The 25,373-nt window shown below is 50.4% G+C and overlaps 1 protein-coding gene across 1 annotated transcript in view; it reads left to right on the top strand.

The window, feature by feature from the left end:
- Positions 1-9,902: 9,902 nt before the first annotated feature.
- RIMBP2 (RIMS binding protein 2) overlaps positions 9,903-25,373 on the top strand; it is a gene marked incomplete at both ends in the record, with an annotated part of 100,945 nt that continues 85,474 nt past the window's right edge. Inside the window, one exon of the mRNA XM_082852995.1 lies at positions 9,903-10,019. The remainder of the gene's footprint in view (positions 10,020-25,373) is intronic.

The following is a 25,373-nucleotide window of genomic DNA, read 5'->3' as shown; positions in this document are numbered from 1 at the left end:
CGCTTTCCCACGGGCTGGGGACCATTGTTTTCCAGAACCAGACCCCGCGGGCGAGGCGCGTGGGGATTGCTTCCATGTGCTTCATCACCATGGAAACCTGGGAGATGCCATGGAGAGGAGGAGATGGTAACGACGGTGGCCGAGGGGAAGGGGGCTTGACTGAAATACGGGACCTGAAAACAGCCAGGAGGAGCCTTTCTTCCTGTGGGAGGTGTTCAAAACCGTGTGATTCCTGCCCCTTTCCTATCGCGAGTGGGAATGAGCCCAAATTCAGAACTCTCGAAGTATTGCAGAGCAGATTCCCGGGTCAGTTCAGACGTGGGTGCGCCCCGGAGAGTAACTCACTTAGGAGGTGAACAGAGAACACACTTGTTTTCAAGCAAACAAGAAAACTGCAGACCTGACTACTGGTGGCCGTTGCCGTCCCCTTCCACAGCGGGCCACTAATCGTCCCTGTTGCTGCTTCCTTATGCTTTCTGAGTGGACGTCATCCCTTCCTTTACCTTTGCGAGGACCCTCAACTTTGCTCACTGATGTCATTGTCAGGTTGCTTTGTCATTTTTATTTCTTCTGGAGTCAATTCACCCTGGTTACCAATTTTGTTAAATCTCTTTAGTAGTGTGAGTTTTCTTTCTGGGTTTTGGAATTTCTATTTTCAGACTCACCTTTCATGGGACATTTTTACCCCGATCTGTCTCTTTCTGTGCTCATCTTACTTCTCTGTAGTCCTGTCCCACCCTGTGGACGCTCCCAGTTTTACTACTGGTAGCTCAGATTTCCTGCACAGGTGATATCACTGAGCCAGGGGGTCTGGTCCCTCTGCCTCTCCAGGGAATTCCCTTATGTGAGCTAGAGCTCTGGGGTTGGGGACTTGACCCCAGTCTCGGGTCAGGTGGTGACCTTTGCTCAGGTCTCTAGCCTCAAGTGGGACGCCTCCAGTCCTGCGTAGCAAGAAAAATTGGGGTCCTCATTCTCTCTGCCCATTTCTGGACTCAGAGTCTGGCGGGTCCTGGGAGTTCCACCACCACACGTGTTCCAGCCACCCACAGTCCTCGTAGATTTTTATCTTCTCTTGGAGCAAGACAGTTATCTACCGTTTATTATGGCAATGTGTTTGGAGCAGTGTTTGTGAGGAGAGGGGGCGGGTCAAAGCTTGAGATAAACTGCAGTTGGAGAGCGGTTCTGTTGCCGCTTCAGGACACAAACGTGTAATGCAGGTCAGCACGCCGTGTATCGGATGTGAATTACCTTCTCACACTTCACTACAGGCTTTGCAGATATTATTTTATCATCTGCTTGTAACGTCATCGTAAAGTGTCATTCCTCCCGTTTTATAGAGTAGGAAACTCATGGTCCGGAAAGAAGAGAAGAAACCGGTCCAATGCCACAAGCTTGTGAATCGCAGAACCACACCCAACCCACGTCTGATTTCGAATCAGAGCCCTTCACCCCTGTGTTCCGCGTGTCTCTGGAGGCTGGGGCTTCATCTCACCGTGCCCTTTCCTTTTGTTCTAGGAAAATGCACTGAAGGATGCTGCCCAGGGAGACCATCGCCTGAGACCCCATCATGCAGGCCTTCCCGCAAGGGCCCGGCAGCTGGACAAGGTAACCGACAGCCACTATTGACGGGCCACCGGGAGGGGGGCTGTGAGGCAGGGACCTGGGGAAGGCGAAGAGGGAGACTCACTGCAGCCCACCCAAAGGAGGGTGGCCGGGACCCTGGGTCCCGCCTCTTCTATTTCATCATGCGGCCACTGCCCGAAGCACTTGGGAAACGTCTCGTTTGCTGTCTGCTAGGCATCCCTACTTAGACGTCTATTCGGTCACATCGGGGCCGGAGCAAAACTTCCCATGTCCGATCCCCAAACCATTGCCTCTCCTAGTTTTCTCGTTCCAGTGCCTGGCCATCGCCCAGCTGCTCAGGCCAAGACGCTGGGAGCCGTCCAGGATTCTTCCTTTCCTCACCCCTGCACCTCGCTCTGAGCAGCCCATCCCCACTGTGTCCCACCAATGCAGGCCGCCATTCCTCTGGCGCAGATGCTGAAACGGCCTGCTTACCACCCTTCCTGACATCCGACAGTCATTTTCTGGCAGGATCAAGAGTGATCTGGTGATTCACGCCAGGCGGTGTTGCCCCTCTAAGTACACTTCCTCCCAAATAGGAATGCATCTCTTCCCCACAGCCGCCACCTTGCTCAGCCTTGTCACCTGCCTCTCGACCTTTGATTCCTGAAGTTCTGTCCACCCTGAACTTCTTTTTGCTCCTCTGACCACCAGGCCTGCCTGGGCAGGCCATGACTTTCCCTGCTTAGAGCTCTACTCCCTTCTTTTCCGATGGCCGTCAGCTTCTCGCTCTTCATATGTCAGCCTAAGAGCCACGTCCTCAGCTAGACCTTCCCTGCTTCCCACCTGCGTCCCTCCCTCCTCCTCCTTCTAACCATGTGGCTTCACCTGGCTTTTGTGGTCTTGTGTCTCCTATTACTTGGTCGATCATGTGTCTTCACTAATGTGTGTGTCTGTCCCCACCCCCCCCGTAAGAATGTCACCTCCCAGGTAGCAGAGGTCTTTGCCTTCATATCCATCACTGTATCCCAGCACCTGATCTTACGGGACACATCGTGGGTGCTCAGAGTAGATATTAGTTAACGATTGGTTGGTGGTTTGGAGTCGCTAATTTCACAGATGTACTAAAGCGTATTTCAGTTACTATAAAAATTAGAGCTTTCTTGATTACACACTTACTTTCCTGCCTTCCTGTTTGGCCTTTTTTTTTGTTTCTTCCCCCCCCCAAAAGTTGTGCTTTTCAGAAAATAGCAGGTGTTGGTGGGAATGTAAAATGGTGCAGGGACCACCGAGAACGGGATAGCAGATCCTTAGCAAATTAAAAATGCAGTCACACCATGAACCAGCAACTCCACTTCTGGGGATACACCCAAAAGAATTAAAAGCAGGACTGAGAAGCAGTATTTGTTCACCCCTGTTCATAGCAGCATTATTCATAATAGCCTAAATGTGGAAGCCACCGTTTCCATCTACAAATGAATGGATAACGAAAGGTGGTATATACGTACAATGGACTGTTACTCAGCCTTTAAAGGAAGGAAGCTCTGACAGCGGTGCTGCAACACGGGTGAACCTTGAGGACATTACGCTCAGTGAAAAAAGCCAGTCACAGAAGGACAAACACTGTAGGATTCCACTTATATAAAGTCCCTAGAGCAGTCAGATTCCTAGAGACAGAAAGCAGGATGGTGGGTGCCGGGGCTGGAGGGGGGGATGGGGAGTTAGTGTCCAATGGGGACAGAGTTTCAGTTTGGGAAGATGAGAAAGTTCTGGTGGTGATGACTGTACAACTATGTGACCGTACTTCACGTCACTGAGCTGTACACTTAAAAATGGTTAAGACGTTAAATTTTATGTCATGAGTATTTTACCACGATTAAAAAAAAAAAAGATGTGTTTTTTCCACACCCCCAACTCTCCCTTTAGTTCCCCTTTTGCCTCCTATTCCTGCCAGGCCCTGTGTCCTCTGTCCTTTTTCCTTCCAAACAGGAAAGTCTCTGATAAACTCACTCACGCTGAAGTGTGAATCCATAATGAGGCTTAGTGACCTTCTCAGCCCAAGAGTCTTTTTATTTAAACAGGAACAAAGATGAAAAAAAATGGTGGTGCTTTCGGCATCGGAGGCGGGCTGACGACAGGGCTGGGCACGCTGGCCGGAGGAAGGGTTGATCCTGGGATGGCTTTCTCTCTTTCTTTCTCTTTTTCCTTTTTTTTTCGGCTTTCTCTCTTTCGCTCAGTTCACTCCATGTGCGCATCTGTCCGCTCCTAAGCTGGGTTCCTACACCCGGAGCGTGGTTCTCGTAGAGCAGACCCAGGTGGTGGGTACCACCACCGTCTCATTCCTGGACCTGTCTCTCTAGCTACCCTGAGGGGCACCCCTGCTCCCATAGAACTCTCACCAAATCCGACATTATTTTTTCACTTTAAGATTTGAAACGTGTTCCCCTGCTGCCTCCACACTGTGGCCTTTTATAAATTTATTTATTTATTTATTTATTTTTGGCTGCGTTGGGTCTTCGTTGCTGCGCACGGGCTTTCTCTAGTTGCGGCGAGCGGGGGCAACTCTTCGTTGCAGTGCGCAGGCTTCTCATTGTGCTGGCTTCTCTTGTTGCAGAGCTCGGGCTCTAGGAGCGCGGGCTTCAGTAGTTGTGGCTCATGGGCTTAGTTGTTCCGCGGCATGTGGGATCTTCCCAGCTCAGGGCTCGAACCTGTGTCCCCTGCATTGGCAGGTGGATTCCTAACCACTGCGCCACCAGGGAAGCCCCACCGTGGCCTTTTAAACAAAGCTTCAAGGCCCAGAAAATGAGCTCCCTTCAGCATTAAAAGACTCCCAAGAGGGAGGAGATATGGGGATATATGTATATGTATAGTTGATTCGCTTTGTTATAAAGCAGAAACTAACACACCATTGTAAAGCAATTATACTCCAACAAAGATGTTAAAAAAAAAAAAGACTGCCCTCAGGGACCAGCGTCTGTGTCCCAGGGTAACTTGGGGATGTGCAAGGGGCAGGTCGGTTTGTGCTGCTGCTGAAAACATACAACCACAGCACCAGATCCACTGGGGGGGCCACCCCTGTGACCTGTAGAAACACAAGGAGCCTTCCTGGTTCTCTGGAAGACGTCTGGGAATTCCCAGTTCCCCCCGCTGATTCGGGCTTGGATTTGCAGTCTGCTTTTTAGTCGCCTTGATTAAATAAGCAAATTTAATGCTCAGAGCTCTTAATTATTGAGGCAAAGGGACGCAGTCAGTGTGTTTCCTGAAGCCTGCCCAGAAGGGATTGCCTCTTAGGTGCAAAATTGGATATTGGACTATCTGGAATATTGCATTGAATTCCCCTGGGCAGGCAGCCCTGTGGAAGGAAACAAATGAGCTGGGAATGCAGGACACAGCGCAAAGGATGGGGTCAATGCCCTCGAAGCCTGCACACCAAACTTTTTTTTTTTCTTTTAAACTGATTTCAAATTTCTTACTTGCCTGGGTTCAAAGGAGCCCATTAAGCTCCACCCCCCAAACTGGGCAGCTAACTGGAGGTTCAGGCTTTCTCACTGAGTAACTGTTGCCTAATGTCTTATGCTACTGCGGCTGCCCCCGAAATCTGTATTTTGATACTGAGACGAGTCAAGTGGCGGGATCTGGTGCCTGAGTCAGGAGTGCGCCGCTGTGCCTCTGTGCGGTGGGAGGTCCCGGGCAGCAAGCAGGACACGGTGGTACCCGTGTTCTGAAGCCAGGTACTGTGTGGGGTGTTAAGTTCATGACCTGTGAACCTATGACCTGTGAACTCTTTTTACCTGCTGGCCAGAAATCTGAGGTTGGCTGGAATTCCGGGTTCGGTTACAAATGACTGGTATGGACAGTGGTCATGCCACTCCCTAGCTGGTGGTCTCTCTTCTTCATCGCATTACTGAGAAAACTGGGCATCTGTCGGATGCCACACGTGGACGTTTGGGATTCGTGGAGCCACACACCTTTGGCTGGAAAAGCCCAGCGGGCACAGCTGAGTATCATTATCTATTTTTCCTTTATTAAAAAACAAAATCTTGTAAGGGTCCACTGTTCATAGCTTTCCACCTTAGGAGGAATTGTCTGGGCTTTTAAGCTTGAACATCTGAGAACTTTTTTTCCCTTTTTGTGGAGGAGGGGAGTTTATAGGTCTTAGTGAAAATCTCTTCCCATCCTTTCTGCTAGTCCGAGACTTCCTTCTCCTTCAGTAGATAACCTGGCTGATTCCCAGGAGAATGTTCTAGTCCCGGTGCCAGGACATAGGTTTGGCTCTGTGGGGTTCTCTGGTCATGAAAGTGACCGGCTTTGAGCTCCGGACACTGGGCAGCCGGGGACCAGGGACTTGTAAGCCGATGGGCCTCTCTTCCAAGGCTCCTGGGACGGGCAGGGCTGCAGAGGCCGGCGGGGCAGTGGCGTGGGGTCCTGAGACTCCAGCGCTGCAAGCAGCCCGTCGAGCCGGCATTTAGCGTTTTTCGTTCGGAGCCTCGGTCCTGTTTCCAGACGGGATCGGCTGTTACCAGATCAGAGAGAGCCCCCTTCTCTGCGAGAGTCAGCGGCGGTTCTTTCAGCTGCAGGTAGCAGGGACCCAGGCTGGGTGACGTAAACACCCAGGGGGCATTCTTGTTCTCATGCGACCAGCAGTTCCCAGAGCCCAGGGCAGAGGCACCTGCTGGAGACGGACGGGGACACAGGCTCCTGCGCCCCTGCAGCGCCGTCCCGCGGGGACCGCGGCTCTTGTGGTCACCGCAGCATTGCTGAGGGTCCCATCCTCGCTGCAGCTGGAGCAGCCCAGCCTTTCTTATAAAGCATCGTGTTCACGTGGGGTCATTGCCCCCCCAGAGATTCCCGCTGGCCTGTCACGGAGAATGGGGTCACACGGCATCTCAGTCTGGGTCCCTGCCGGAAAGAGATGACACACCTCGAAAAGCAATGGGGAGCGTTACTAAGGGCCATTTAGGTGGGTGTGGGTGAGTTAAGGGAGCTGAGCTGGAGGGTGACGTGACCGGTGACAGTGGAGAATTTTCATTTCTTGGGAAAGAGCAGAGATGTTCACAAACAGGTATTTTTTTCATGTGAGAGATTAGTCTTTGAGATTTCCAAGACCAATTTAACCTCATGTTTTCAACACGTTCTTTTTCCTTTCCTTTCTTAATTGTGGAGTCACTGGAACCAGACTGGTCGGTGTCAGAAGTCCTAGAATCAAGGTGTCGGCAGGGCTCATTCCTTCTGGAGGCTCCAGGAGAGAATTGCGTTCTCACCTCTTCCAGCTCCTAGAGGCACCCGCATTCCTGGACTCATGGCCCCTTCCTCCCTGTCCAAACCCGGCAGTACAGCATCTTTAAAATCTCTCTTTTCCGACCCGATTCTCCGCCTTCCTCTCATCAGGACCCTTGCCATTGCTACCCTGGACCCACCAGGATAATCCAGGACAGTCTCCCCATCTCAAGGTCCTTATCTTAATCACCCCTTCCAAGTCATTTTTGCCACGTAAGGTAACATTCACAGGCTCCAGGTTAGGATGTGCACGTCCTTGTGGGGTCTCTATTCAGCCTGCCTCAGTCTCTCCCCAAATCTATCCTTTTGTCTCCTTACCAGCAGACTTTCTTTCCATTGTTGCAAACCGGGGAAGTGACCTTAATCATTCCGATAAACATAAAGGGGACACAAGGGAAAATTTTAAGTCAAAGAAATGCAAAACCACAATCTTGGCATGAGGTGACGTGTATTAGATGTATTAGAGTGCAAATGCCAACGACTTGCGGAGCCTTTTAGCTGCCCAGAAGTCCTCTGGTAGATTCTTCCTCGTCCACAGCTGCTGTCCTTTAAAGCGTTGTCTTCAAGACAAATAAAGCTTGTTTCTTTCCCCCAACAGTATTGCTTTCTGTGAAGTTACTATATACAACGAACACAGTATTTCCCACAACAAAAGCACAGCATTTTAGCTCCATGTGGGGTAAGCGGGATTTATGGGTGGGCCTGACCCTCTAACGTCTGTCCTAACCACCGCTGGCAACATCCCTGTGGGAGAGCAGGTCTGGTGCCTGCCAGTCAGTTACCAGATTCACATCTGGGCTGTGGTCTGTCTGCAGGTTGGGGATTGGCTATTCTTGGCCAAAGGCCTGGTCAGTGCCCTCGGGAGGGTGATTCCTGACTGCCCGGTGCTCTTACAAGGGACTGGATAAAAACTAAATGTACGGAAATAAATGAGGTCAGCAAACGGAGCCTGAAACCCAAGTCGGGGGATTCCCTACAACGCGTGAATCTGAGTTTTTTGGAAACACCTGACTTATGTGGACTTTGGCTGTTCACTCTGCTTCTCCTCTCTGACGACAGGGAATCGGATCACAAAAGAAAACTCCTTTCCCGTCAGAGCTTACATTCTAACGAGGAGAAACCCCAAGAAAAACGTAAACAGCTCACAGGATAATTTCACATACTGATAAATGCCCGTGGAAAATAAAGCAGGGCAAAGCAGTGAGGGGAAAGGAGGCAGACAGGTGGGGAGGATTTTGGTACCCGAGGGCTTGTCTGAGGAGTGACATAATTGATGAGAAGGAGCCAGACTGGCAGAGACAGGGGGTGGAGTGGGAGCTGGGTAGGGATGTGCCACAATGGGAAGAGCACGTGCAAAGGCCCTGGGGCGGGAATAAGCTTGGCTTGTTCAGGGGACAAAAAGAGGCCAGGGTGGCTGAGCATGGTGAATGGTTGTGGGTCAGATCAGAGAGGTGGGTGGGCAAGATGCTACAGGACTTTGGGGCCACACCAGGAGTCTGGATTTTATTCTGATCTCCGTGGCAGCCCCGGGAGGTTTCAGTCAGGAAGCAGCAAGATCTGCTTTTTATTCCGGAGAGCTAGTGCTGGCTACTGTGTGAGACTGGACCTGGGGTATTTGAACACTAGTCCCAAGTCTAGTTTCCTTGATTAGCCAGAACATGAGAAGTGATGGCTTTCCAGCAAACCCAGTGTTGAGGTTCAAGTGCGGGTACTGCTTAATTCCTATAGGTCATGACATTTTCACAAGGGAGCGTGTGAATTTTTCCCCACGTTCATTGCCTGATGCATCATGCTGTAGCAAAATGCCGTGAAAATACCTCCGGGAATCAGATCCCTCTACGACCTCTTAATAACAGCTTCCGTGTAACCCTGTTCCATTTAGGAATGCCAAGTGGGCGCCTTCCTTTCTTTCTATGCCACAGAAATTGTAAGGTTAAACGAACACTCTGTACCTAAAGCGTTTGAAGCAGGACTTCTGTAGCTAAAAAAAAAAAAAAAAAAAAAAACATGACTTTGTGACAGTCTGTTATTGAAGACATAATTCATGTTGTAATGTTTGGGGAGGAGGGAAAGAAATTAAAATCCCGTGGCTGGGTTAAAATACGCTGCACAATGAAAAATAAAGGAAAATAAATCAGATCACTTCTCCCGTCAATGGCTGCCCTCATCTGTTTCAAAGGAGCTAGAGGAGAGATGGAGAATCGGTGGAGCCTCCCAGATGAGTTCTAAACGTGGACCTGGGGGTTGTGGGCTTAGGGTGGACGTGATATCTGAGGTTATTGGAACACCTACCATTCTAATCCATGTGGAGCCTTGCTGCCCCTTTTGTCCACTTTTAAGACGGGTGAAAATTTTAGACGACCGAAATTAGTATGGCTCGACAATTTGGGTAACATTTTGTCTGTTAGGACTTTCAGTTCAGAGGGACAGAAGACAATTCAAATTGGTACAAGCAAACCAAGGGAATCTATTGGCCCAAGAAACAGGAAAGGAAAGTGTTAGCTTCAGGCACAGCTTGATCTAGGTGCTCAAGTGATGTCATCAGGACCCTACTCCTCCCTCGGCCTCTCTTGGCTCTGTTCTCAGCTGAGTTCTTCCCTCATGATGGCACAGTAGCTCCAGCCTTTGTCCTCAACTTTCCAAGTCCAGAGGGCAAAAGAGAGAGTCTCTTCCCGGATTCCTACACAAGGCCAATATCTCATTCTCCGCGGATGCGCCTGGGTCCTGTGCCCTGCCCCAACCAATCACCATATCCAGGGCATGGGATTACACTGATTGGCCAGACCTGGGTCACATTCCCAGTCCCGAGCCAATCACTGTGGCCGTGGCGAGGATGGGCGGGATGAAGAGGGAGGCTGTGTGCTGACTGGCCAGCCTTTGGTCACACGTACTCACCCCAGCAGGAGTGGACCCACCATGAAGTCCATGACTGAGGATGACAGAGGGGAAGAGTCTCCAAAAAGGGGAGGTGACAGATGACAGCTGGGGACAAATACCCGCCGCAGCTCCTATGCATGTTGTAAACAGCCCCTTCTCTCCATCCTTGCTACTTGTAGGTGAAAGCAGAGTATGCTCGACTTAAACACACGCTCACCATAGTGACCAGAGAACGCGATTTGGCCGTGAAGGAGAAACACCAACTCCAAGCCAAGCTGGAGAACCTAGAACAGGTCCTAAAGGTAGGATGGGCTTCACTTCCGCTTTCCTGAGCGTGAGCGCGAAGAAGGAGGGGCTGCGGACTTCCAAAGCAGAACGTGGTTGGAACTCCTTCTGAGTTTCAAAATCATCAGAATCCAGGGCTCTTGGCGCCGCTTCTACCCTCTCTGTGGCATACGAAGCAATGAATAAGAAAATGTGAATGTTTCTGGAAGCGATCCTGTAAAACCGCTTATGCGTTTCCATTTCTTAGGAATGTCAAACACGGCTGAACAAGAGATGGTAGGCAGCGCTCTGGAATGGAAATTGGGCTTATGTTGAAGACCAGAGGTGTCTACCTTTGGTTTTTCAAACTTCATGAATTTTAAGCTGTTCTTCAGATGGTTAACGACCTTTGTCATAAAGGGAATAGCTAAGTCAGAAAATTGCTTTATCAGGGTACAGGTAATTGGATAGCTTCATGCATTCTTGATGAGCTGGGATCTCCTTCAATATTTAATGGGTGGGTTGATTTGCTATTGACGTTACTGAGTTAAGCTGAATGAATTCTTTGGCGCTTTTTTTTTTTGAGTGTTAAAATTTTATTGGATTCTCATAGTGGGAAAAAATATTTAAACATAAAAGAATAAAATAATCATCACCTGCAATCCTACAATCTAGTACCTAGATTAAGCCTTTGTATTTCACACGCATGGAACAGAGCTATGCTGCACCCACCCACCGTCTTGCATCAGGAAGTGATTTTAACTGCATCTATAGCTTATTTGGGGGAAACTTCTAGAACTCTGAGGGGACGCAGATCAGTGGTTGGCTGGGACTATTTGGTGAGGGGGGAAGTGGATACGGGGTTTCTTCTGGGGGTGATGAAAATGTTCTGGAATTAGTGTGATGATTACACAACCTTGTGAATGTACCAACACCTCTGAAAGGTACACTTTCAAAGGGTGAATGTTATGGTATGTGAATTACATCTCAATTTAAGAGGGAAGATGCCCTGTTCTCTCACTGCTGGCCCTGAAGGGGAACCACGCCCCTCGTGTGGCTCTCAGGAGGTGGCAGATCTGTACCCAGTGCTGGTGGCATGTAAGATGCCCCCGTGTGTCCACCTGACACTCTCTGGAGGGAAGGCCAAGGCTTACCCTGACCATGCTGCTGTTTACCATTTGCTCTGAGTTTAGAACATAGACATAAAGGATGAGATTCCACCATGTAATTATTCATTTCAGCAGCTGCCTCGACCACTGACTGCAGGTTCTCTGAGGCAGCAACCATGCTTCATTCAACTCTCTACCTGTAAAGCTTGGGTTTGGTGAAAGTCAGGGTTTGGTGAATTCAGTGGCGGATGGACTGGGAATCCAGGTGCACCCGGGGGCTTTGCTGAGGGTCTGTTGGAGTAAAGTCAGCATGAAGGACAGTGTACGTGACTATGCCCCCAGGAGATATTTGACAATCTGGAGACATTTTTGCTGGCTGGGACCAGGGAGCGGGCTATTAGCATCACGTGTGCAGAGGCCGGGGATGTTGTTAAGTCTCCTACGATGCACAGGACCGCCTCCACGGCGAAGAAATAAGTGGCCCAAAATGGCATTGGCACCGAGGGTGAGAAGCTCTGTGAATTAGTTTGTTACTGTCGCTGTAACAAATTGTCCCCACGTGAAATAAAACAAGCGTGCGCTCTCACAGTTCAGGAGGCCAGGTCCGAGATGAGCCACGCGGGGTTAAAATCAAGGTGCCGGCAGAGCTGCTGCCTTTCGGGGGGGCTTGGGGGACCTTCCCTGCCTTCCCCACCTTCTGGTGGCTCCCAGCCCCTCCCTGTCACTAGAGGTTGCTAACTGCAGAGCCAGCAATGAGCATCTTCTCTCCTCTCTGACCTCCTGCCTCCCTCTTACAAGGACCCTGTGATTACACGGTGTCCACTTGGATGATTTCCACATCTCAACGTCCTTAACTTAATCACATCTGCAGGGTCCCTTTGTCGTGTAAGGTGACACAGTCACAGGCCCCAGGGACTGGGAGGTGGACATCTTTGGGGAACATTATTCAGCCTGCCCCACTTCTAGAGTATTTGAAGGAGGCGACCAATAGCACTGATGCTACCTGTGGGTAGAGGAGGCCCTGTGTATAATTTCAGGGCGTGAAATTCCCGTCTTTGTCTCCTGCCTGCCGGGCTTCAGGCCCGTCTCTCCTGCTACCTGGAGTGGGTGAAGGGCTGTGCATTCTCACTGGCCTCGTGGGGTCCGCCGTCCTTCCTTCTGACCTGGGGTTTGAGCCTCATCACCAGGGCCTTGCACGCGTGGAGACACCCCGAGTTCACGTCCAGGTTCTGCCCATGGCGCCCTGCAAACAGCCCTCTCCCCAGGGGTGTCACCTGCCCTTCTGGGGGGCAGACTAGGGAGGGGGGCCTGTGCAGGAGCTGGCGGGGGAGCTTGGGGGCTTTGAGGCGGGGGCATTCCAGGGTCCGGGGAGCTGGACTGTGGTCCAGAGGGGAGCGTGTGGGCTCTGGATGGGCGTGTCCCTCTGGCCCCCTTTCTAAGGGTGGAATTGGGTAGCTGATGGGCAGGCTGTGAGCAGCCATCAGGGGACACGGTCACGTTTGTCACCAGGAAAGCAGCAAGGGGGGGAGAGGTTGGAGGCTGTGAGGGGCCCAAAGGGACAAGTGGCAGCGTCACAGGGCCGGGGTTCTGGCCCTCGCCTTCTCTTGGTCACCGCCCCACACGGTGCTGTTCTAGTCTGTTCTTCACGGGGTGGCCAGAGCAGTACCGTCCAAACCGAAGTCAGGTCCCAGCACCACCCGCAAACCCTCCGCAGGACGCGCCAGCCCAGCTCACTCACCCAAAGCCTGGCGCCTCCCTGGCCACAGCCCTGCAGCCTGCAGCTGCCCTGCCTCTCGGGAGCCCTGTCCTCCCCTCCCGCCCGACTCCGTCCGCCCCCATTGCCCCGCCCCTTTCCCGGCTCTGATCCCGGAGCAAAGCCACGCCCTGAGCGCCTTCTCCCTACAGTTCTCAGTACCATTTCAGTGAGTGACTGACGGTGGAGCCAGGCCGGCCTGGGGCAGGGGCCTTGTTGGGAGCAAACGGAGCTCTTTCTCAAAGAGTTTCGCTCTGTGCAAAAAGGGAGAGAAAGAAGACCCGGAGGTGAGGAGAGGCATGTCCTTGGCCAGGGGCTGATTCCATGGCGGGCGAAGGAAAGCGCATGCCCTGAAAATTTGCGAAACCCTGTGTGATCTGCCCTTTCCCACACCCAGCACTGAGCGCCTGTGGGGCTGAGAGCGAGGAGGGAGAGGTCGGGGAGGTGATGATTGCACTACAGTGGCTGAGCTCCCCGGGCTCCGGGACAGAGCCTGCCGAACTCTGCTGCTTTCAGAGAACCCCCCACGCGCGGTAGCTGCACGTTGTACCAGCATCGCCTCAGTTTGGACCGATTGAAAGCACAGCGATTTCCATGTTCTCCTTCTGATACTTTGGTCATGATAATAAGAGGGCTATTCAAGGTCAACCTTCTTTCTGTTTTGCAATTTGGTGGTTGTATTTTATTTTTTAATTCTATTTTAAATTTATTTCACTGAGGTAGAGTTGATTGACAATGCTGTGTTAATTTCTACTATACAGCAAAGTGATTCAGTGATACAGGTATATATTCTTTTTCATATTCTTTTACATGATGGTTTTTCACAGGATATTGAATAGAGTTCCCTGTGCCCTACAGTAGGACCTTGTTGTTTATCCATTCTAAGTGTAATCGTTTGCATCTGCTAACCCCAAACTCCCAATCCATCCCTCCCCACTCCACCTTAGCCTTTTTTTTTTCCTTTTGCGATACGTGGGCCTCTCACTGCTGTGGCCTCTCCCGCTGCGGAGCACAGGCTCCGGATGCGCAGGCTCAGCGGCCATGGCTCACGGGCCCAGCCGCTCCGCGGCATGTGGGATCCTCCCGGACCGGGGCACGAACCCGTGTCCCCTGCATCGGCAGGCGGACTCTCAACCACTGCGCCACCAGGGAAGCCTCTTTCTTTTTTTCTTGAGCGGCAAAGCCCATCAGTGGGCGATGGGGAAGGGAGGAGGTGATTGCCGTGCTGGGCGGAGATGCAGCTGACTTGGCTTAGAAAATCCTGTCGTTGCTGTAAACTTGGGCAAAATGATGACCCTGCATTTCCAGAAGTTGCCTGGACATCCCCAGAACTCCCGGAGTGTGATATATGGTCTCTAGTTGTCATTGATTGGAATGGAATTTGATCCCCAAACCAGTGTCGATCAGCATGATTTGCTGAGAACCAAAGAGAACTTCCCCAGGCTCGGGGGCCACGTGAGGGGGAGGTTGGGTGGTGCGTGATTCCAATCTCAACCTGTCTGCCGCCGAGCCTGGACCGGCTGGCTGACCCCTGACCCTCATCTGGGAGAAGCAAAAATGCTGAGCTGCTAGTTTGGGGTAGGGACTGGTGAGTGGCCCGCAGAATCACACTGTCACTGGTTTTTACCAGATTGTGAATGGAATGTCTGTTTTCCTTCAAAATACAGAAACTATTCCTAAAACAGAGAAGACAGGATTTGGGGCTGTTTTCTAAGACAATCCAATGAGAATAATACCCCCTGCACGAACCAAACCAAAAATAGTTAACCTGATGTGAATTCATCCTGATTTTTATACTTTTAAAAATAATAGTTGATGAGTTCATTATCTATGTATATGTTTTTATCATGCTTCTTTCCAAGAATACCGTCAGATCACCGAAACTGTCACATGTAATGGAACATGCTCAAATGCTATGAATGGAAGTGAAACATTCAGATAAAGAGAAAGGAGAATTCAAGTAGCCAGCCTGGAGGTTAGACACAGTTACTCTAAGATTCTAATTTGGCCTGTGTTTCCATGCAGCCTGGATATAAAAGGAAATACGGGCAATTACGTAATTCTCACTCCCTAAGAGAGGGGAACCTACTGTTTCCCCAGGAAAACGAAGCATGGAGGACTAAACGTGATTTTCTTACTTGGAATGATATCTCAGAGGGGGATGCAGAACAATGCAGTAGAAGATGTCTTCAGTAGCATCTTCATAGCTACTGAGGAGCCATTTTCCCATGTGTCTTTCTTGGGGGTTTCTTTGGGCAAGCAGACCTAAAGGCCGTTTTCCTGAGCTATTAGCAAGGAAAATTGGGAGGAATCATTAAAGCCAGATTTCCCACACCTAGGAAGAACCCAGGAAGAGTTCTTCGTGGTGGGAATTGAAGAATAGGAAAAGTAATGTTCCTGGACCCATTCCTGTTCTTCGGAATTAAAAATAGCAAGAGATGGAAAACATCAGAGTTTGAGCAAAGATGGGATAAGAAGGCTCCCCTTCGCCTGTCCACCTTATCTGGTTGGGAATCACCCCACACCCAGCGGCCTTACCAAGAGAAAGGGCTGTACCCGTGCATCTCAACAGGGGTCTGCGTAGTCAGGACAAACAGTGGTGTCCCTGGCCCACAGTGTTTATTACATGACCATTCATTCATTCATTCACTCACTCACTCACTCATACATGTTGATTGAGCACTGCCTGTGTACCAGGCCCGGTTCCCGGCAGATTGGGCTTCTCTCTGCCCAGGTGCTGCTCTCTTCCTCTTGCAGAGAGCGGGCAACCGTTTAAAACCCAGAGAGAGGGCTTCCCTGGTGGCACAGTGGTTGGGAGTCCGCCTACTGATGCAGGGGACACGGGTTCGTGCCCCGGTCCGGGAAGATCCCACATGCCGCGGAGCGGCTGGGCCCGTGAGCCATGGCCGCTGAGCCTGCGCGTCCGGAGCCTGTGCTCCGCAACGGGAGAGGCCACAGCAGTGAGAGGCCCGCGTACCGCAAAATAATAATAATAATAATAATAAATTAATTAATTAATTAAAAGTAGCTGGAAACAACAGGGTCCTACTCTACAGCACAGGAAACGATATTTAATATCTTACGATAAACCATAATGGGAAATAATAAGAAAAAGAAGGTCTGTCTATGTATAACTGAGTCCCTGTGCTGTACGGCAGAAATGAACACAACCTGTAAATCAAGTACACTTTAATAAAATAAAGAATGGTTGGGAGGGGGCTTCTCCCAGACACATCAGCTGAGCAGAGTGAGGGCCTCTCAGTGAAGGGGGTGCAGGGGGCTTGTCCACGTTCAGGGGAGGAACACCAGGCAGGTGGAAAGTGCAAGGAGCTGAGCTGGGCAGGTTTTCGACGTGTCCGAGTATCAGCCAGGTGGCTGGTGAACAGGGACCAAGGGGCGGGGGGGCGCAAATGAAGCTGAGGTTGGGGTGAGGTCTGGCAGTCTTATGAGCCCAAGTAGAAATCCAGGGGTTTTGGAATTTGCTCTAAGTGTCGTCAGACACCTTTGTCACAAAACTGCTGCATAAGAAACCAGCCCAAAGCCCGTGGCTGCAAACAAGAACGATTTGTACGGTCCCCGAGGCCGTGGCTTGGCTGCCCGGTGCTGTCGTCTTGGCTGGACCTGGCCGGCTATGGGTTGACGCCGGACGGTCTGGGTCAGGGTGACTGGCTTTGTTCCCTGCTGTCCCAGCCCCCAGCAGGCTGACTAAGGCTTCTAAGAGCGGCATAACGGGCCAGGAAGGAGAGGGGTGCGCGGGAGGGCGCGGGAGGACCAGGCCGGAAGGGTGCAAGTCCCTCCCTCCCTCTCTCCCATCGGCCAAAGCAACTTTCAGGCCGGCCTGGTTTCACGAGATGCAGGAACAGGTGTGACGTCCCCTTACCAAGCCAGTGGATACACGCGGCGAGGGGATCGACGCTCCCGGGGCGGGGTGCTGGAGAGCCGATGGACCGCATCCGCTTTTCATCTGTCGAGGGTCACTGCAGTGGCCGCACCGAGAGAAGAAGCCGGGGAGCAGGGGTGGGAGCCAGGGGGTGGATTAGGAGGGATTCTCCAGACACGGGATGTGGGTGCTTCCCCCAAGGCAGGAGCAGAGGGGACAGAGAAGCGGTCAAGTTTGTGTATATTTTCAAGGTGAAACCAACAGGATTTGCTGACAGCTTGGCCGTGGGGTGTGATAGGGAAGGGCTGAGGATGATGCCAAGGGCTCGGAGGTGTATTTGGGTGAGGGATGGAGCCGTTGGCTGTGATGCAGATCATTAGGGGCTTGGACTGGGGGTCAGGGAACCCCCTTGTGTTGGAGACGGAGTGCACCGTGAGCAGGGGATCCTTGGTGCGGGAGAACCTCCGTCCTCATGCTGGGGACCACCCTGCTAATTCTCAGGAAGCGGCTTCGTTCAGTTATCAGGTGACGTGAAAGGCAGGAACAGTTCATTGGGGTTAAAGTGTGAAGCTCTGAAGGCGACCACGGCGTCCTGTCCTTTGAACATCTGGTGGTCACAGTCGTCAACTAAATTGTGCTGCCTTGTGCCTGACACCATCTTCTTCCAGGTTCTCAGAGTGATGGGGGCAGAGAGGACATGCCATTCGGTAAAGGAAGAGCGTGCGTTTTATGTTGATGTGGTGTCACGCAGCTCTGGAGTTGGGCCAACACGCGTTACGCGTCTGTCTGAGCTGATAATTACTCCATTGATCGCGTCCATATGTTGGCTTTTTGTTTCCAAATATCACTGATGGGCCACGTGTCTTCATACTGATAATTCAATTTAGCAAAAGACAACGTGCGCCTTAAGGTCTGTAATGGGTTATGTAAAGCAGGAGTGCAGCAGCACATCGATATGTTAATATTTTTTTTCAGCGTCCTGTTTTGCTCTATCAGGGGGGCTGCCAAGTAACTTTGCACTTGAACAGCCAGAAAAGTAGGACCAGATATGGTGATATTCAGAGGAAATGGGTCCCAGATGCCTCAGACACTGGTTTTCTGCAGACCTTCCAGTGTAATAGCCCTGATGAAAACCCACACATAAAGATGTACTCAGGACTTCCCTGATGGTCCAGTGGTTAAGCCTCTGTGCTCCCAATGCAGGGGGCCCGGGTTTGATCCCTGGTCAGGGAACTGGATCCCAACATGCATGCTGAAACTAAGAGTTTACGTTCCACAACTAAGGAGCCCCCACGCCACAACTAAGACCCAGCGCAACCACATAAATATTAAAAAAAAAAAAAGACACATTCATGCAACGGGTATTTATCGAGCACCTAATATGTGGCAAACACTTCCTAGGTGCTGTCCTTGCTTCTGGCAGAGAGTTGATAGACAGATTGATGTACGTATCAGGGGGTGACAAACACAAGGGGTTAGAGGGTGATGAAGATGAAAGTGCTACTTTATATTCAGTGGTTGGGAAGGTCTCACTGATTATGTGACATGTGGATGGAGACCTGGGTGAAGGGAAGAAGACAGTTGTGAGAAGTCTGGGGAAAGGATGTTCCCGCAGAGGGAACAGCAGATACAAAGGGTTGAGACAGAGGGCCTGCCATGTCTGAGGAGCAGAGCAGAGGCCAGAGTTGCAGAAGTAGAATGAAAAGGGGGATAGAAGGTTAAAAGAGGAGGCCAGGGAGACAAATAACTTGAGGTGTGGAAGGCCAAGCCCCACTACCAGACACACTTCCTCCTTTCTGGTCTTTTCCTGCGGTGCTCCAGCCACCGCAGGGCCTTTGCACTTGCTGTGTCTGCTGTCTGGCTTGCTTTTGTCCTGGTTACCCTCCAGGAGAAGCACAATATGGGCAAGTTCCATATCTTTTTTGCTTATCGTTGTATCCTCAGTGCCCAGCCTGGCGTAGAAAAACCGTACGATAAATGTTTGTGGGCTGAACGAATGAGAGAGGGAGGTAGGATAGTCTCAAGTCTGCCTTGCTTACAATAGCCAAGAGGTGAGCCCTCCGCTTTGCAAAGCCTTCAGGCATATATGCCCTTCCTAAGATGGGCTATCGCCACATTGATAAAACAGAAATTGCGTCATGTCCTCACTGCTTACCGCCCCACCAATTGCCTCTTACTGCACAGAGATGAACATCTAGACTCTTTCCCGCAGGACCCTGTGCTCTCTGGCCCCCACGTAATCCTTCAACCCTCATCCTACCATGACCCCTTACAGCCTGGAGCCGGCTACAGTGGCCATCCCTGTCTTTCTGGAACTTACTGCACTCACGTCCACCCCAGGGCCTTTGCACTTACTGCTTCTTCCACCTGGAAGGCTGTTTCCCTCAGCACTTTGTGTTTCTGACTCTGGGTCAATTAATTAGGTCTTGGTTTCATGTCACTTAGTTGGCAATGACTTTCTTGGCCACCTTATCTGTGATAAGAAGTTGCTATCACATCCTCCAATTCATTTTCTTCCAAGAAAACTTATCTTTCTGGTTTTAATTATCTGTATATTGTTTGTTTTCTCCTACCAAAATGTAGCCTCTTTGAGAGAGACTTTGTTTCAGTGCGTAGGACAAAATCTGACATCTAGAAGGCACTTGGTAAATATTGATTGATTGATTAAATTAGTAAATGAATGAATGAGTGAATGAGTGAACGTGTGAGCGAGAGACCGGCCTGTTACTGTCTGTTACTGCAGACACCTTCTGCCATCGTGGAGAATAATGGAGCAGGTGAAGGCTTGTGGTCGAGGAAGCTTGTCTAGAAGGGTCACTTCTTTGGGGCTTACAAGTGCTTCTGTAAAAACGCAGCCACAAATCAAGCGCAGCCTCTTTCTGGCAGAGACCGAGATTCTCCAAGAGGACAAACCACAGGAGAGTTGGTGATTTCCAGCCCCTGCTCGGCCCGGGCTGGGTGACTGTCTGGCAAGGGTGTCCCCCCACGGAGCTCCCCACCGTCAAGCCCAGCAACCCCTGGGTTAGGTCTTGGCACAAGTGTCTAACCTTGTGATGAACGGAGTAAACCAAGCTTCTTGGACTCAAGGATTCTGGAAAAAAAAAAAAAAAAAAAAAAAGCTGGTGTTTTCATGTCAATTTCCTGTTGCCGGATATTTGGGATCGTCATCCTTAGCATCTTACCAGCTCCGCTGAAATGGAAGAGGAACGTGCGAAGCTCCGGGTTTTGTGTATGATCGGAGCGCATCCTGCCTCTCTTCCCTGCGTCTTCTTACTCAGGACCCGAAAGATGGCTGCATTTGTCAGATGCAACAGAGACGTGTGTCTCTATTTTAGGACAGCATTAGCATCCTGGCAGGGAACGATGCCACACTCCAAGCGTTTCACTTACACAAGAGAGCTCAACACAGAGACCATTTCGAGAGGCGTGGGCCGGGGGAACCGACAGGGGTGGGAAGGCAGAGAGAGACCAGCAGAGCGGGCAGCTGTCCCCCCCTTCCCTGGGCCTGCGGGCAGTTCCTGGAGCTCAGTGGGAACCGCAGTCACGGAGAAGCTACTGGACGGCTCTGTGTGGGGATGAAGAGCGTCCCCCAAATTCACATCCACCCAGAAGCTGTGAGTGTCACCTTTTTTGGAAAAAAGTTCCTGGAGAGAGAGAGTGTGTGTTATTCCGTCCCATCCCTACTGATCCACTGGGAAGCCCCAAATCATTTAAGTATTTGGACATCTCCAGTAAGACCGTGGAGTGAGGTATTTCAAGGCTGACTTTCACTTAATTTTAAAAAACCATGAGTTAATCAGGACCATCCTTTTCCTTGACTTCAAGGACCCCTGAGCACTTTGTCGACCGGCCGTGCTGGCAGCAGGTTTACAAGGGAACCTTTGCAGCCCCCTTTCCGGTTATCTGACCAGCACGCAGTGCAAATTCTAGAAATCTGACCCAGGGCTGTAAAAATATTTTTGATTAATTAAACTTAATCCATTATAGTTTATGATTCAAAGACAAGGGAAAAAGTATTCTGGACCAGATTTTGTTCTCACAATCAACAGATTAGTCAATTTCAGCGAAGATAATCTGACGCTTATTTTGTGTTAATGAACAACTGATTATCTGGGATGAATAAGTAACTCTCGAGGTGACAATCTTCCCTTATCTCCAGCTCCTTCCCTCTTCCCCTCCCATTACTTTGCATCTGTGCACAGAGATTCATCCTTATACCTACGAACACAAACCTGCCTGCGGTCATTGTCAGGTTTAATTAAGGTTTTGGAGTTCATTTTCTATGTGCTGATACTCAAATGCCAATAAAACCCTCCAGCGTTCTCTGAACATGAGAATAATGTTTAGGGCTCCGTCTCCAGCAAAACCCTTGATGTGAATAGATGATAGCTTTATCTAGATGTTCAGAGACGGGCGAGAAGCAGGAAATGTACTGATCTTCATTCTCCGCTCCTGTCTCCATGGGGAGAGATTTAGGTAAGAGGCACCGCCAGTTCATCAGCTGGTGCTGTGGGACACACACGTGCCTTCTTTGCATCCAGCAAAAGGATGGGACGAGATCTCATTCTGAGGCTCGGACCCCCCCCCCGCCACTGGACCCCACCATGGAGTTGACGATTTTCTCCGTGCAGCAGGCAGCCCAGTTCTTTGTCCTCTGCTGGGATCCCCACCCAGCCCTTCAAAATTCTGAGCTGCTAAGCATATGAAGTGTTCAACTTCACTGATCATCAGGAAAATGCAAATTAAAACGACAGCGAGATGCCGATCTCTTCATCAGATGAAGAAACTCTTAGGAGTGACAGTGCCCAGGGCCAGTGAGGAGTGGGGAGCAGGCATGCTTACACGATGCCGGCCGAAGGTGAAGTCTTTCTGGCTTCTGGAACTGTCCATATTCAGCTTCAGCATACTCTTCTCCCTCAGTCTCCCTTCTGGGAGCGTACAGAGACATAAAGCTCCCACTGTGTGCCCCAGATCTTTATTGTAGCATTAGCCATGCAACCGTGATGTTCACCAAAAGCAGACCGTTCAGGCAATAACTTAAAAGTGAGTCACGTCCGTATCTAGTGACTAAGACATGTAGTCAAGTGAGGGCTTCAGCATGTCCATTTGGACCCACAGCAGTTGGACCCCTGCTGTCCAGAACTGTCCAGAACTGAACCCACAGCAGGGCGATCACCTCATCTGTTCCCAGATCTGCCCCTCTGCCTCACCTCTCACCACCCCCAGCCCCTCGCCACCCTGCAGCCAGTGGACACACGCCAAGCTGGCTCTTGCCTCCAGAGCTTTCCTCAAAACGTTGCTTGTCATCATGTAGGTCTCGGCTAAAATGTCACCTCCCTGACCGGCTTGAGTAGAATCGGTACACCTGCCTCTCTCCCCTGCACATCACCTCGCTTTCTCTCCTCTATCAATCTCTGAAGTTCTTATTACTTGCCAGCTTCCTTGTTTAGTTTCTGCATACCCTTCTCCAGCAGAATGTAAACTTCATAAGAACAGAGATGACCTTTGACTTACTCGTTATTCTATCCCAGACATCGAGTATCTGGCACAGAGTTAAGTGTTCAGTTAGGGTTAGAGTTAGATTGTTATTTTTACTAATGCAATAATTATTAAAAGAATAATTTCACGATTATTAAATAATTAATAATTATTAATTATTTTTGCATGAACGAAAGCACGTGTCCAGGAGGTAAACTCCATTTCAGCACAAACCCACAGGCCCTGAAGTAAGAAGCCCACTCGGATTCTGTTTCCCTGTCTCACCATCTACCCAGCTGCTCCATCCGGAGGTGTGCAATTCCCTGTCCCTCGTCCTGGCCGTGCAGTTCGTGGAAAGTCCTATAGATTTAAAGCAAGCCCTCCAAAAACCTCCTGAGCCAACCTGACTGTCCTCAATTTCTACTCCTGCTGCCTGAGAGCACACAGCTTGCTCAGGTTATATTAAATGTTTCCTAACTTCCTGCCTCTTCCTCTCCTCTGCTCTGACTCCCCTCTGATCTTTTCTCCACACCACAGTCTTTGCAAACACAGATCCTCTCATGTTATACCCTGATCCACATCCTTGCATCCTTGCCTGGCTGCCCATCGCTCTGAGAATGAGGATGACATTCCTTCAAGGCCCTGATGGTCTGGTCCCTGTCGGCCCCCTTGGCTTCCCCTCCAACATTCTGCATCTCTCCCCCCATGCCAGTCACACCAGCCTTCCTTCACCCTTGACCTCGCTTTGATCCCTTCTGCCACAGGGCCTTTGCACATACTGCTCCCTCTGCACAGAACGCTTTGCTCTTCCCTCTTCTAACCAACTCCTATGCATCCTCAAAAATCCACTCGTCTGTCACCTCCCCAGGGAAGCTGACGTCCCCAGGGCTCATCTTTTAGTGATGGAAGACTCTCAGCATTCAGCACTTCTCTTTCATGACACTTGTCACAAGTTTGCAGTTTTATATCCTTATTTGATTAACCCTTATCCTTACCACTAGAAGGTGAATTCCACACAAGCCAGGACCACTTCCGTTTTTGTCTTTACGGTGTTGCTAGCACTTGTCACATACTTGGCGCTCAATAAGTCCTGGGTGGATGAGAGAAACAGAAATGGTAAGTAGCTGGGGAGATGTAATAGCCTATTTTTCTCCTCTTAGGTCCTTTAAAATATGTATGACAGTTCAAAGAAAAATTATAACACTGAGGGTTTTCAGTGTGTATGGATGTAATAATCCATGGGAAGACGGTGACACAGAGAGAAAGTAAAGATGCTGAGACAGTGGTAGTGTTTCTACATTCCACTTGGAGTGGCACAGTTTAATTCTGAATAGATTATTTTAATTTAAACACGTATATTGAGACCCCTGGAACAACCACTAAAAGGTATATAAAAATACATAGTCAGACACCCAATAAATACCTGAAATGGGATATACTACGAAGCATTCAGATCATTGGAAAGAAAGCAGGAAAGGCGAAACAGAGCGATGAAAGGAGAGGGAACAAACAGGAAACAAAAAAAAAGGGAAAACCAAAATCAACACTGACCCATAATTGCATTAAAGGTCATTACTGTGCAGGTCACTTTGAAGCTTATATTTCATCTGGTCCTTGCAATGACCTTGGGAAGGTTGGATTCTTCTCCTTCACTCGATAAGTGAAGAAACTGAGGCTCAAAGAGGTACGCACCTCACCTCAGAGCACACAGTTTATAAGGGGTCGAAACGACATTTGAACGCAGGTCTGGCTGGCCTTATGCCCTGCACCTGGCTGGCCTCAATCCCCAGGCCTGGCAGGCAGGGACCACTGGCACATGGCGAAAACCGTGCCTCGGAAAGATGACCTTAATAACTCTGAGTGCCACTGTCCCCGTGTCTCCAGAATCCGTCAGGGTCCGATGCGCAAGAGAGAGGCTTGTCTGGAGGCTTAAGGACGGATCAGGAATCAGGAGAGCTCCAGTGTTTGATAAGGGGGCTCCTGACTTCCTAATTTTTTCCAGTTTGAGAAACGAAGACACTTCGGCTAAAATATATTTCGGCTTCCATGGCTCTTTTCCACACCGATCCTCATTAGGAATGAGTCTGACTTCCACAGACGGGACGGGGAGTCATAAGGCATAGAAAACACACAGCTTTAAATGCCTTCCTCCTTGGTTGTGAAGACATGAACTCAGTAAGAGCTGTGTTCTTTCCACCGGGCGTCTCGTAAAAGGGAATCGTGGGCGCGGAAATGCTTCATTACTTCCACCAGGAGCACCAGATCCCATGAATGTGACGTTAGGAGCATCGCTGTTAACTCCTGTTGAGGGAAGTGACTCTTTCCTGCATTTCGTCACCAGGCAGGGCAGGAGCCAGAGCAGAAGACAAACCCCCCTTTGCTCTAACGCGGCTGAGATGACTCCGTTTGCTCCACACTCGTTCCCCCCGTGTCACGTCTGAGCTTTCCCGGGGAAGCAGCATCTTGACACTTGGAGGCTACTTAAGCACTCGTGTTAGTGCCGACATCCGGCTATAAATATCACCGCTTTAAAAATACATCCTGCCACAGGCAAAGCATATCAAACGGGCACTTCTCGCTGGGGCGCACGATCTTCAGGACTTTTCAGATGGGAAATGTTCCCGTGGAACGTGGCCTGTGCCCTTGGAATTGGGAAGAGGATTGTAAAAGGAAGCAGAAGCCAAACCTTAGGAATTTGGTGGGAGTTTGTCTTGGAATGAAAGCCGGGGGTTTCCAGACTCTCTGCAAGGACCCATGGGCCCCTCGTTCTCCCAGGGACAGCCTGGATCATGACGGCTTGTGGAATTGATACCAGTGATGATGATGTAAATTTCCTCCCTGGAGAAACGCAGAGTGCTCTGCGCACTGGTCACGTGGCCAAGGGCAGCGTGTCTTCAGTGGCCTGAGAACCCCAGAGGGACCTGAAGTAACTCCAGGAAATGTTCTTGCGTTGACTCTCTTGCCAAGTCTGCTGGATGTCAGCACATCCCACAAATAAGGGTGGGGTCCTGCCGGAAATCTCCCGTAGAGCAGACGGATGAGTGGAGAGAATGTGAGCACAGATCTGTGTTCAAATACGGCCTCATCATTTACTAGCTGGGCAACCTTGGGCAAGTTACTTCACCTCTCTGGGCCTCGGTTTCCTTCGCTGTAAATGGGAATAAAATATTTC

This window comes from Leucopleurus acutus, assembly GCF_964270905.1.
Source record: "Leucopleurus acutus genome assembly, chromosome: 13".
NCBI lineage: Eukaryota > Metazoa > Chordata > Mammalia > Artiodactyla > Delphinidae > Leucopleurus > Leucopleurus acutus.
This window is presented reverse-complemented; position numbering and strand designations above follow the sequence as displayed.